This window comes from Bufo bufo, chromosome 7 (assembly GCF_905171765.1).
Source record: "Bufo bufo chromosome 7, aBufBuf1.1, whole genome shotgun sequence".
Classification (NCBI taxonomy): domain Eukaryota; kingdom Metazoa; phylum Chordata; class Amphibia; order Anura; family Bufonidae; genus Bufo; species Bufo bufo.
Window position 1 is genome coordinate 1,272,640 of NC_053395.1, and position 13,527 is coordinate 1,286,166.

At 46.6% G+C, this 13,527-nt stretch overlaps 1 protein-coding gene across 1 annotated transcript in view; it reads left to right on the forward strand.

Moving 5' to 3' along the window:
• LOC121008516 (TBC1 domain family member 10B-like) overlaps positions 1-13,527 on the forward strand; it is a 959,042-nt gene that overhangs the window by 515,536 nt on the left and 429,979 nt on the right. The gene's annotated exons all lie outside the window — the stretch shown is intronic.

Here is a 13,527-nt window from a genome sequence, read left to right on the forward strand (position 1 = left end):
TGTGAGGATAGCATGTTGTAGCTCTCTGAAGTGAGCTCTTGCCCATGGAACTGCATCCACTGAGGATGTTAATCGACCCAGCAAAGACATGGCCCGTCGAAATGTTACTCTGGGGGCAGAGATCAGGTGCGAGACCTGTTTCTGGATAGCTATTATCCTTTCTGCGGATAGCCTGACATTCATTTTCTTCGAATTCAGTATGAATCCCAGAAACTTTATCTCCTGAGAAGGAACAAGCTGAGATTTTTTGTGATTTACCAGAAACCCATGATTCTGGAGCATTAGTAGAGCCTCTTTCAAATCTGTTGATAGTGGAGCCGCAGAGTTCGCTATCAGAAGCCAGTCGTCTAGATACGGTATGCAACATATGCCTTTGAGGTGCAACGCTTCTGTCAGGACCACTGCTACCTTTGAGAACACCCTGGGTGCCGATGATATCCCGAAGGGTAAACAGGTGAACTGAAGATGAGATGTTCTGTGTTGAGTTTGAATCGCTATTCTTAGATACTTCCGATGTTTGGGAAGGATTGGAATGTGTAAATACGCATCTTGGAGATCTACCGATGCCATGTAGCTGTTCTCCTCTAATAGCAAGATCACTGATCGGATTGATTCCATTCTGAACCTCTTCTTGGCAATATACTTGTTTAGGTACGTTAGATCCACTACTAGCCTCCACTTGTTCCCTGGTTTGGGTACCGGGAAGACCTTGGAATAAACGCCTTTGCCCGCTTCCATAAAAGGCACCGGCTCCAATGCCGCCTTCTCTATGAATTCTTCTAGCAGTTGAAGGATCACTGGATTTGACTGGTTTATAAGGAACTGGTCTGGAGGGTAATTTGAAAATTCCAGGACATAACCTCTTTGAATAGTGGAAATGACCCAGGCGTCGCTCGACGTGTTCTTCCACGCTGCAGTGAATTCTTTTAATCTTGCTCCTACCCGGGGCTGAGGCCTGGCGTCATTGTTCTGCGGGCTTCTTATCTTTTTTTCTGAAGTCAGGTCTCTCTTGTCTGTTCCGAAATCTTCTTTGTCTGTCAAACTGCTGTCTGTTCCGAAATCTAGGGGATCTTCTTCTCTGAAAACGAAAGGATCTGGAAGGCTTCCTTCTTGTTTCAGGAAATTTAGAAGCTTTTCCGTCATTTAATGACTCCAGAATTTTTTCCAACTGAGGACCAAACAAGGACGTGGGCTGGAATGGAAGATTACAAAAGTGGAACTTTGACAAGAGGTCACCTGACCATTGCTTAATCCATATGGCCCTTCTGGCGGCATTAGTAAGAGCCAAAGAACGTGATGCAAACTTTAACTAATTTAATGGAGAATCACACAAGAATTCGGATGCATGCTTCATAACCGGGATACTTTTTAAAATTTCTTCCCTTGGAACCCCATCTTCCAGGTCATGAGATAATTGGGAAAGCCAGATCCGCAGAGATCTTGCCACTGGCACAGAGGCTAGGGCCGGTACACAGGAAGAAGAAGTGGACGCATACGCTTTTTTCAAAAAAGACTCCGCCTTCTTGTCTACCGGATCCTTAATCAAGGAAGTCTCTTTTTGACAATCTGGCTACTGGAAGGTCTACTTTAGGGACTGACATCCAATCTTTACATGTGTCGTCCGCTAATTTATATGTATGCTTGAATCTGGAACTGGGATCTGGTTTCTTATCCGGTTTATCCCAATTTTGCCTTAGCCAATCATTGAGCAGCAGGTGCCCTGGAAAAGCTTTGCATCCTGATTTAGGAAAATAAAACAGCTTGTCACATTTTGACTTTTTAGAAATATCTCTATCGGATTCAATAGTGTGCTTGACTGCTTTGGGAAGATCCCCTAGGTTCTCTTTATGGAACAGCATAGTGTCCTCCATCTCTTTAGAATCTGAGTCTATTTCTCCCTCAGATAAGGAACTGTCAGAGGAAAAGGCAAACTGTGTCTCTGAAGTTTCATGAGATCTTTTGTTTTTTTTATTAGAGGCTCTGACTTCATTAAAAACAGAGGATAGCTGATATCTCTTAAGAGATTCCTCGGGGGAAGCAGACATCTGATAAATAGATAAGTAGTATCAGTAAAAAATTCATTCCTTTTTCCCAACACCACCGAAGAGTGTGCACAGAGGAAGGGACAGCCGCATCAAACCTATGCCAGATCTTGCCAAGCATGTTATCCCCGTACGCTAACCTTACTTACCTCGGCAAGCAGTGGGAGTAGCGTCCTGGCGAGCGCCCATAGTAACTGTGCCACGGAGTTAAATACGCGATTCCCCAGTATCATCTCGCGCGTGCGCCTCCGCTATAGCGCGCGTCTCTGCTGCCTCAACCTCAACCCACATCCTAAAGAGGGAGGCAAGCAGAGAATGGAGCGAGGTGCTGCCGACTGCACTGGGGAAAACGCACTCGCAACCATCTTCAGGGTGAGGGACTAAAAGTATCACCCCTGGGGGAGATAACTGTGGGAGCTGGTCTCTTCAAGTTACCTAGAGAAAATAAAATACATGGCTCTGTGGTGCTTTATACTGGGAGGTACCATGTAATTAATCAATCTATTGCTTGCTAATTAGTCTCTATTCTGGTTGTACCTAGGGGACTTAACCCTTTGGTGTGTGCTGCCAAGGAGGAACAGGAAAATAGGGATTGTCTATCCCTATGAAGAGAGAATTGAAAGGCTTCTTTAAGAACCTCGGGGGGATATCCCCGTTGAATAAACCTATTTTGCATGTCTTTGGCCTGTACCCTGAAAGATTCAGTGGATGAACAATTACTTCGTGTCCTCAAATATTGTCCCTTGGGGATCCCTCCTGGGATGGTAGCTGTCCCACCGTAAAAAGCTATTTGTAGAAGTTGGTTTGCAGGGTGTGGTGGTATGCAGTTCACCATTGGCCTTAGTTATATGAATATTGAGAAACACAATATTTTGTGATTTGATTTCAAAGGTAAAACTCAGGCCTATGGTGTTTCTGTTGAGGGACTGAACAAATATTTTAAACAGTTCCACGCTACCATCCCAGAGAATCAGAATATCATCAATATAGCGACTCCAGAAGACAATATGTCATGTGAATTCATTGGTCTCATCTGCAAAAACCATTGTATCCTCCCACCAGCCCAGGAGCAGGTTGGCATAGCTGAGGGCACAGGTGCTGGTGGTAGTATCGGGATTCAAACTAAAATTAGTTATGTGTGAGTATGAACTGTAAGGCTTCCACAACAGATGAGTTGTGTGCCTGAAACGGATTACCCCTTGACTTGAGGAAGTGCGTTACTGCACAGAGGCCACTATCGTATGGTATGCTCGTGTAGAAAGCCTCCACATCAATGGAGGCCAGGTACACATTGTCATCAATCGAGATGTTGTCAATTTTCAACATTAGATCAGTAGTGTCCCTAAGATATGACGGAAGGGAGCATCTTGGTACTTTTTTCTCTTAGGGAGGTGAAAAGACCTGTGCCAGTAGGGCCTTCGTTATCAATCATAAGGGAATTCAAGGCGCGAACTCCCTCACGGTCTTCAACAGCATTCCCCAATTTTATACATGTTTCTCTGTCATGAGTTTTGTAAAAGTTCCTCCATTTCAATTTACGTATGAACAGATTAAAGTCCTTGATCCAATTGAAAGCACTAAATTTAGTTGTTGGCACAAAGGATAGACCTTTAGACAAAACCCTTTCTTCTAATGTATTTAGCGTATGTGTCGATAGGTTGATAATCTGATTCTCCTGTTGGCCCGATTAGATTTTCCCTGTTTCTGCACAGCTTCTCCCTGTCTCTGATATGTGCCTTATGTGTCACTTGCAGCGTTTAAGCATCAACTAAACGCTGTCCCCTGATGAACCACTTGGATATATCCTTTTGGGGAAACTCGTCGGGAAGATTGTTTTAGCCAGCAGGGACATCTAGGGACTTTGAGGGTCTAGCCACGAGAAGTGGGGTCGCCCCTTTCGGGGCGGGTGCTCTGCTTTTAGGCAGGGATAGCCGGCAGGGACAACTCAGGGAGAGGACATCTTCCCCACCCTATTTCCTCAGCTGCTGGCCCACAGACTACCTGGTGATTTGTAACCGTGAGTCCCTCAACATCTAGAGACCATCTGTATGCAAGTAACTGTGAGTCTTTACAACAAACAACCGCTGGTTATTTTATTGCATTTTTCAAGGTCTATCATATATGCAGATGATGGGCTGGTTACTGTTCTCTGCTGCTGTATAATATGAATATTGTACTACACTCACTTTGTGACTTCAGTGTAGGCATCAGATATTAGGCTATCTTGTTTACCTTTCAATATATATATATATATACGTTTTTGGGGTTTGGTCATTATTTTATCTGAAAAGTGTGAAAGTAGCCTAATTGTTGGTACACATTTGAGATTGGCGCTTTGTTCTCTTCTTTTTTTGGGGGATTGTCACGACCACTAGAGGTTGGTTTTTGTACAGTCAATAGGTTGTCCACATCCCCCGCTCTGCTTTACCCCCAGCACAATTACAATACACATGGGCATCTACCCCTGCCTTTACAGCAGCCTCCCTCTTAAACCTTTACTGACAGTATACCACCCTCTCACTATACCGGCTTACTTCAACACATCCACTTTCTTCTCTTTGCCTTTCAGCACCATTGGCGCCTCAAGTTTTTCTTTTCTTTGGGAAGAACCCCTCTCAAAGGACCAGATTAACCCTTGTTCCTTTTTTTCGCTCTTATTGCATACTTTCTGGATATGCCTCAGTCTTCGTCCTCCTGTCCTCGCTCTTCATTTCCTCCTTCGTTGGGAACTTTAACACAGAATTTTCACTTAATTCTCTCAGTCAGACCATCACTGTGACCAGAGAGGGCCCCTCCTCCCGGTAGTGACTCCATTAGAGCATCACATATGATATTGATCAATGCAAGGCTCTTCTGTGGACATCTTTATCTAGCCTATCAAAAGAACAATAGAGCGGTCATACTGTTATCCCAATTCTACACCTACTGTTAAGAGGATTACCCTTCAGATAACATCACAGCAGCAGTAAACTGGCAATGGATTACCCATCTACTACAGGAGGTCTTATTTGTGCCGACTGCTACAGAAGAACTAGAATTTGCTAATTAATTTTTAAGGGCATAGCACTGCAGAAATGAAAAAAATAGGCAAAAATTGTAGGAATATTCAGCTAAAAATCTTCCGGACACAGGGCGTACAGGTACGCCCTGATACTTAAAGACATTCTGTCACCTCTCATAACACAAATTCAGATTTTAAACCAGTCATGCTCCACAGCTTACCTTGAATCGGCTGTGCTGTTCTATATTGTAAACCGTCCAGTAGTTTTGCAGAAAAACGACTTTTGTAATTATGCAAATTAACCCTGAAGGTGCCCAGAGGGGCGTTATGTTCCCCTTTGTGTGCCCAGTAACGCCCCTCTTACAGTGCCCAAAACGCCTTCCTCCAGAATCCCTAACGGCCCACAGCGTCTCATCCCTCTCCTCCCCCTCCCTGACGGCCGAGCAAAGTCTCGCGCAGACGCAGTACCCACTGAGGGCTGCGCCAGTGTGATTTGCTGGAAACTGAGGGAAGAGCGAGCATCGGACGTCACTGGGCTCGGCGCATGTCCAGTGACGACGATGAAGCTCCTTCCGGATCCGTCTGCATTATATTGTAGAAAAAATTCTAAGTGTGAAAGTAGCTTCAGACGGATCTGTCCAGACTTTAGATTGAAAGTCAATGGGGGACGGATCCATTTGAAGATTGAGCCATATGGTGTCATCTTGAAACTGATCCGTCCCCATTGACTTACATTGTAAGTCTGGACGGATCCGCTTGCCTCCGCACGGCCAGGCGGACTCCCGAACGCTGCAAGCAGCGTTTGGATGTTGGCTTGCGGAGCGGAGGCTGAACGCTGCCAGACTGATGCATTCTGAGCGGATCCGCGTCCACTCTGAATGCATTAGGGCTGGACGGATGCGTTCGGGGCGGCTTGTGAGCCCCTTCAAACGGAGCTCACAAGCAGACACCCGAACGCTAGTGTGAAAGTAGCCTTAGTTGGGTTTTTGTCAGCCTCTGTATGTTCATGGACACTACAACTGGTAAATTACTTTGCACTTGTAAGAATGGATACCAATGGTAGCAGTGCGACACTGCCTTTGTTTGTATGTTTATTCTTTAAATATTTGAAAACTTAATAAAAACAGTTTGGAAAAAAAATAAAAATAATCATTGAGCAGGCACCTGGGGCCAATGCGCCCAGGGGGTCCTGTGATTCCCCCCCCCCACGTGTAGGCGATCGCAGCAAACCGCAGGTCTATTCAGACCTGCGGTCTGCTGCGTTTCCGGGTTATTCGGGTCTCTGAGGACCCGATAACCCGGAACAGGATGGTGATTGGTGGTGTGATAATACACCACCAATCACCATCCTGCGATCCTGAGAGGTGATGGTGACATCACCTCTCAGGATCGCCTCTGATTGGTAGGTGGGCGGTTCAAATCTTGGCAGCGCTCCTCTCCTCCTCCTTTTTCGTTCGGGGAGCAGAGGAGAGAGGAGCTGCCTGCACGTGTCGGATCTCAGCCAGCATCACCCCATCTGTGCCCCAGCACCCCTCATCTGATCAGCCAGGTAATTAGGGAAAGGTTGGGCTAGGCAGGGATATAAAAGGGAAAGTTAGTGGAAAAAAATAAACTTTGATTGCATCACCCTAAATAGGGTGTCTGGGGTCCAGACACCCTATGTCTCGCCAGAATCCTGGCTTCTTCAGGGGCAAATGGGCAGCCCCTGAAGAAGCCAGGATTCTGGCGAAACATGTCGGGGGGCAGTCTTAGATTTTAACTGCTCTGCACCTCCTCATTGTTACCAACACCTAACGGTGATGGTGTTGGTGTAGTTCAAATTTTCAGTGCACTGTGGCACATGTTGCTGGACACTGACTCCCTGGTGCGGTTCAGCCAATCTAGCTTGTGAACCAATTCCACAACCAATGTAACACACACATAGTGGTTTGTGTTTTGCTCTCACACCACTTCAGTGGGCTGTCTAAACATCATTTTCAGTGTGAAGCATTAATGCGGACGGTGTGATGGCAGTGTGCCACAGCAGCACTTTGTTTATAAGGGACAACCATTGAGAGAGAGTGCACATCTCTCTCCCTTTAATTTAGTGCAGTATCTTCACTAATAGAGTTGAGGTGCATTGTATTTTTAATTTTTCATTCCTAGGTTGTTTCAGTTCAATAAAGGGTGCATGTTGCATCCATCCATAATATAAAAATATATATATCTTTTTAGAACTATACTAATAAAAGTGAAGTTTTAAAACCTGGGTCAAGATAGGTTTTCTTGCCTAATCAGGCATTTGTAAATAGACACTTTGTAAATCTAATGGTGGAGCAAACAAACCTGTACGCCCAACAGTTCATTGCTCAACACCCGGGCTCCTTTTTGGCTAGGCCCGGTGGCTGGACTCCGGTCAGTGCAGCCGAGATGAGGACATTTTGGGGTCTCGTGCTGCATATGGGCCTAGTCAAGAAACCTAGTGCCAGGCTGTACTGGAGTGGGGACGTCCTCTACCAGACCCCACTTTACTGTACGGCCATGACACGTACCCGATTTGAGGCCATCCGGAAATGCCTGCATTATGCAGATAATGCAGCATGTCCCCCCCAAGGTGATCCTGCCTATGACCGCCTGTACAAAATCAGGCCGGTCATCGATCACTTTGGGGCCAAATTTGTACAGGCCTATGTAACTGGAAGGGAGGTCGCGGTTGAGGAGTCTCTCATTGCGTTCAAGGGGAGACTCATTTTCCACCAGTATGTTCCCTCTAAGCGGGCGAGGTATGGCGTGAAGCTGTACAAACTTTGTGAGAGGAACCTTGTAAGTGTACCCTGAGGTAATGTGTACAAGGGGCGAGATTCCCGTATTCAAACCCCAGAATGTCCCCCCACTCTGGGTGTTAGCGGGAAACTTGTGTGGGACCTTATGCACCCACTGCTAGATAAGGGTTAACACCTTTTATACTAGTATCCCCTTGTTCCAGTCCCTCGCCGCCAGATCCACGTCCGCTTGTGGGACCGTGCGGAAAAATCAACGCGGCCTCCCTGCCCACCCCCTCCAGGTACCTATCCCCAGGGGTGAGACCCGTGCCCTTACCAGTGGAAACCTGTTGCTGGTCGGATATAAGGACAAGAGGGATGTCCTTGTACTGTCCACAATCCACGGTAACAGCATCACCCCTGTCCCTGTGCGAGGTACCGCGGCAACGGTCCTCAAGCCCGATTGTATCGTCGACTACAATCGGTATATGGGAGGAGTTGATCTCTCTGATCAAGTCCTCAAGCCATATAACACCATGCGCAAAACCCGGGCATGTTACAAAAAAGTTGCGGTCTGCTTGGTGCAGGTTGCCTTGTACAACTCTTTTGTACTATCCCGGAGCGCTAGCAACACAGGGACATTCCTCCAGTTCTATGAGGCAGTCCTCAAGGACCTGATCTTTTCTGACCGGGAAAGAGCAGGCCAGAGAACCTCGGGAACTGGAGGCGCCCGGATCGTCCCTGGCCAACACTTTCCAGGTGTGGTCCCCCATACTGGAAAGAAGGGACGGACCCAAAAAAGGTGCAGTGTGTGTCACAGGAGGGGGATACGGAAGGACACCACCACTCAGTGCGACACGTGCCCCGATCATCCGGGCCTCTGCATTGACGGTTGCTTCAGGGAGTACCACACTTCCATGGAGTACTAAATTTATATCCCAATTTAGCCACTGACAATCGGATAAAAAACTGGTTCTCAGACTTGAGACACTAAAACAAAAACAAAAAAATTTCAAAAATATTATTTTGTAAAACTAATATAAATTAAAAAAAGTAGACTTATTAGGTATCGCCGCATCCGTAATAATCTGCTCTATAAAAATACCCCCCCAACCCCTCAGATGAAAGTTTTTTTTTGTCACCTTACATCACAAAAATTGTAATAGCAAGCGATCAAAAAGTCATATGCCCCCCAAAATAGCGCCAATAAAACAGTCCTCTCATCCCGCAAAAAATGAGCCCCTACCTAAGATAATCGGCTAAAAACAAAAAATAAAATGACTCAGACTATGGAGATACTAAAATGTGTTTTTTTTTTTTATAAAAAGATAATATAGTGTAAAACATAAATAAAAAGTAGACATATTAGGTATTTCCGCGTCCGTAAGAATCTGCTCAATAAAAATACCCCCCCCAACCTCTCAGATGAACACGGTAAAAAATAAAAACTGTGCCCAAAAAGCAATGTTTGGGCAAATTTTCCAGGTTTATCCGTTTTTTTTCCACTAACAAAGCATGGGTTAACAGTCAAACAAAATGTAATATTTATTACCCTCATACCGCAGTTTACAGAAACACCCCATATGTGGTCGTAAACTGCTGTATGACCAAACGGCAGGGCGCAGAAGGTAAGGAACGCCGTATGGTTTCTGGAAGGCAGATTTTGATGGCCTTTTTTATTTGATACCATGTTCCATTTGAAGCCCCCCTGATGCACCCCTAGAGTAAAAACTTCATAAAAGCAATCCCATCTAAGGGCCCTTTCACACTTGCGTTCTTGTCTTCCGGCACAGAGTTCCGTCGTCGGGGCTCTATGCCGGAAGAATCCTGATCAGGATTATCCTAATGCATTCTGAATGGAGAGTAATCCGTTCAGGATGCATCAGGATGTCTTCAGTTCCGGTACGGAACGTTTGTTGGCCGGAGAAAATACCGCAGCATGCTGCGCTTTTTGCTCCGGCCAAAAATCCGGAACACTTGCCGCAAGGCCGGATCCGGAATTAATGCCCATTGGAAGGCATTGATCCGGATCCGGCCTTAAGCTAAACGTCGTTTCGGCGCATTGCCGGAGCCGACATTTAGCTTTTTCAGAGTGGTTACCATGGCTGCTGGGACGCTAAAGTCCTGACAGCCATGGTAAGTGTAGCGGGGAGCAGGGGAGCAGCATACTTACCGTCCGTGCGGCTCCCCGGGCGCTCCAGAGTGACGTCAGGGTGCCCCAAGCGCATGGATCACGTCATCCATGCGCATGGGGCGCTCTGACGTCATTCTGGAGCGCCCCGGGAGCCGCACGGACTGTAAGTATACCGCTCCCCCGCTCCTACTATGGCAACCAGGACTTTAATAGCGTCCTGGCTGCCATAGTAACACTGAACGCATTTGGAAGACGGTTCCGTCTTCAAATGCTTTCAGTACACTTGCGTTTTTCCGGATCCGGCGGGCACCTCCGGCAACGGAAGTGCATGCCGGATCCCAACAACGCAAGTGTGAAAGAGGCCTAAGAAACTACCCCCATAAAAGGTATCCAAAACTGATTTTACAAATGTCGTTAACCCTTTAGGTGTTCCACAAGAGTTATTGGCAAATGGAGATGAAATTTCTGAATTTCTATTTCTGGTAACCTTGCCTCACAAAAATGTAATATAGATAACCCAAAAATCATATGTACTCTAAAAATAGTCCCAACAAACCTGCCACCCTATCCCGTAGTTTCCAAAATGGGGTCACTTTTTTGAGTTTCTACTCTAGGGGTGCATCAGCGGGGCTTCAAATGGGACATGTTGTAAATAAACCAGTCCAGAAAAATCTGCCTTCCAAAAACCACACGGCGCTCCTTTCCCTCTGCGCCCTGCCGTGTGCCTGTACAGTACCGTATTTTTCGCCCTATAAGACGCACCTAGGTTTTTGAGGAGGAAAATAAGAAAAAAAATATTTTGAACCAAAAGGTGTGCTTTTGAACTACTCGTGGTCTGTCTGTGGATGGCACTGTTATGGGGGATCTGTGGATGGCGCACTGTTATGGGGGATCAGTGGGTGACACTTATGGGGGATCAGTGGGTGACACTTATGGGGGATCTGTGGGTGACACTTATGGGGGATCTGTGGGTGACACTTATGGGGGATCTGTGGGTGACACTTATGGGGGATCTGTGGGTGACACTTATGGGGGATCTGTGGGTGACACTTATGGGGGATCTGTGGGTGACACTTATGGGGGATCTGTGTATGACAGTTATGGGGGGGATCTGTGGATGACACATATATAGCATCTTATGCTATGTGTCATCCACAGATCCCCTCCATAAGTGTCCCTGTAGTGAATGACCCTCAATACACGCTGGGGGCCGGCGTCTGCTTTTATAATGACAGCGGGGCCCGTGCAGTGACTGTATTCTACTACACGGGCCCCGCTCACTGTATGATCCTATGTCTAATAGTTACCGTAATTGTAATTGTATGTAATCAGGAGCGCTGTGTATTGCCGGTACTTACAACTAGAAGCGGTAGGTAGCAGAGAGGAGGGAGGAGGCAGGCCGGGAGGACGGAAGCTGGCAGCGTGAGTCATACGTCATGCGTCCACGCCGCCTGCTTCATTCATTCATAAAGTGGGCGGCGCAGCCGCATGACTCACGCTGCCAGCTTCCGTCCTCCCGGCCTGCCTCCTCCCTCCTCTCTGCTACCTACCGCTTCTAGTTGTAAGTACCGGCAATACACAGCGCTCCTGATTACATACAATTACGGTAACTATTAGACATAGGATCATACAGTGAGCGGGGCCCGTGTAGTAGAACACAGTCACTGCACGGGCCCCGCTGTCATTTTAAAAGCAGATGCCGGCCCCCAGTCCCGCCTCCCTCCCAGCTGATACACCCGCCGCACGGCACCGCGGCGGGTGTATCATTGAAAACCCGACAAAATCGGCAGCATTCGCCGTATAAGACGCACTGCTATTTTCCCCCCACTTTTGGGGGGAAAAAGTACGTCTTATACGGCGAGAAATACGGTAGTTTACGGCCACATATGGGGTGTTTCTGCAAACTACAGAATCGGGGCCATAAATATAACATTTTGTTTGGCTGTTAACCCTTGCTTTGTTACTGGAAAAAATGGAAAATTTGCCAAAAAATAGAAATTCTCAAATTTCATCTTCATTTGCCAATAACTTGGTTTCTATTATATAAGCCTCACAAAGTGACTTCAGATTTGCTTCTAAACTTCTAAGCCTTGTAACATCCCCCAAAATATAAAATATCATTCCCAAAATGATCCAAACATGAAGTAGACATATGGGGAATGTAAAGTAATAACTATTTTTGGAGGTATTACTATGTATTATAGAAGTAGAGAAATTGAAACTTGGAAATTTGATTTTTTTTTACAAATTTTTGGTAAATTTGGTATGTTTTTTATAAATAAAAATTATTTTTTTTTACTTCATTTTACCAGTGTCATGAAGTACAATATGTGACGAAAAAACTCTCTCAGAACGGCCGGGATAAGTCAAAGCGTTTTAAAGTTATCACCACTTAAAGTGACACTGGTCAGATGTGCAAAAAATGGCCGGGTCCTTAAGGGGTTAAAAAAAAAAAAAAAAAAAAACACATTCTGAAGTTAACGTCCAAACACTAGATGCACACACACTATACCCGGCAAACCACCAAGGACTGTGCTCATTGGCCGGCAGCCTGTACTGTCCCCCTCCAAATAACTCAAGAAATGTGCCAAGCGGGGGTCCACACACCACTGAAGGACCGGCAGTAAAATCAGGCGACACGTGGCAAGCGCTTATTCACACACAGGTATTATAAATTGTCCGTGTTGTTATTTGAGGACCATAGGACCCTGTAAGACACGGACATGGAGACTCTGTCTACTGGTTCCAGCAGTTCCAGAGCAGTGAATCCGCTGCACAGCCTTCATTTCAGGGGCCCGGTTCTGGAGACCGGAGAGGGTAGGTGGGAAATACTCAATCAGTACTGCCTTGCTGGTTAAGACACAGGGCAGTGCTGGTAAAAGCTTTTCTTCCGGAGAGACATGAACAACATGGCCACCAAGAAGTCCGGGCTCAAGGTGACCGAGTAGTGATAAGGCTCCATCCTGCAGAGCTGCCCGAGGAGACGCCCTGAGTGGGATTGTTTTATGGATGAAACGCAGGATGAGTGGAGCCCGAGGATCCATAATTATTGCCAGTCGCCTACAGACTACATGCAGCTGTGCAAGCGCCCCTCTGGGGTATGTGCTGGCACCCCTCCCCCCCCCCCCCCCCCCCCCCCCACAGGGAGGACACGCAATGCTCGACATGCAGCGTCCCGTTGTCGTCATCAGGCCATCAAACATGTCAGCTTAGGTTCATACACATGAACGTATTTGGTTTCCGTGCTCATTCTGTTTTTTTGCGGATAGGATGCGGACCTATTCATTTCAATAGGTCCACATAAAATGCAGACAGCACACCGTGTGATGTCCGTTCCTTAGCCCCGCAAAAAAAGATAGAGCATGTCCTATTCTTGTCCTCGGACAAGCAGTGTTGCAATGGATCCGCAAAAAAAACCCTGATGTGATACGGATGCCAAACAGACATCATCTGTCGTGTGAATGTAGCCTTATCCGACTGTGTGAATACTGTACTGCACTCACTGTGGGTAAAAAGAGCTCGTCACCCCACAACGGAGGTAGGAGGGGTGCATGAGCGTTACCCTATTAATCCGCGTACACGCTGCGCACGTTACATAAATGGCCATCA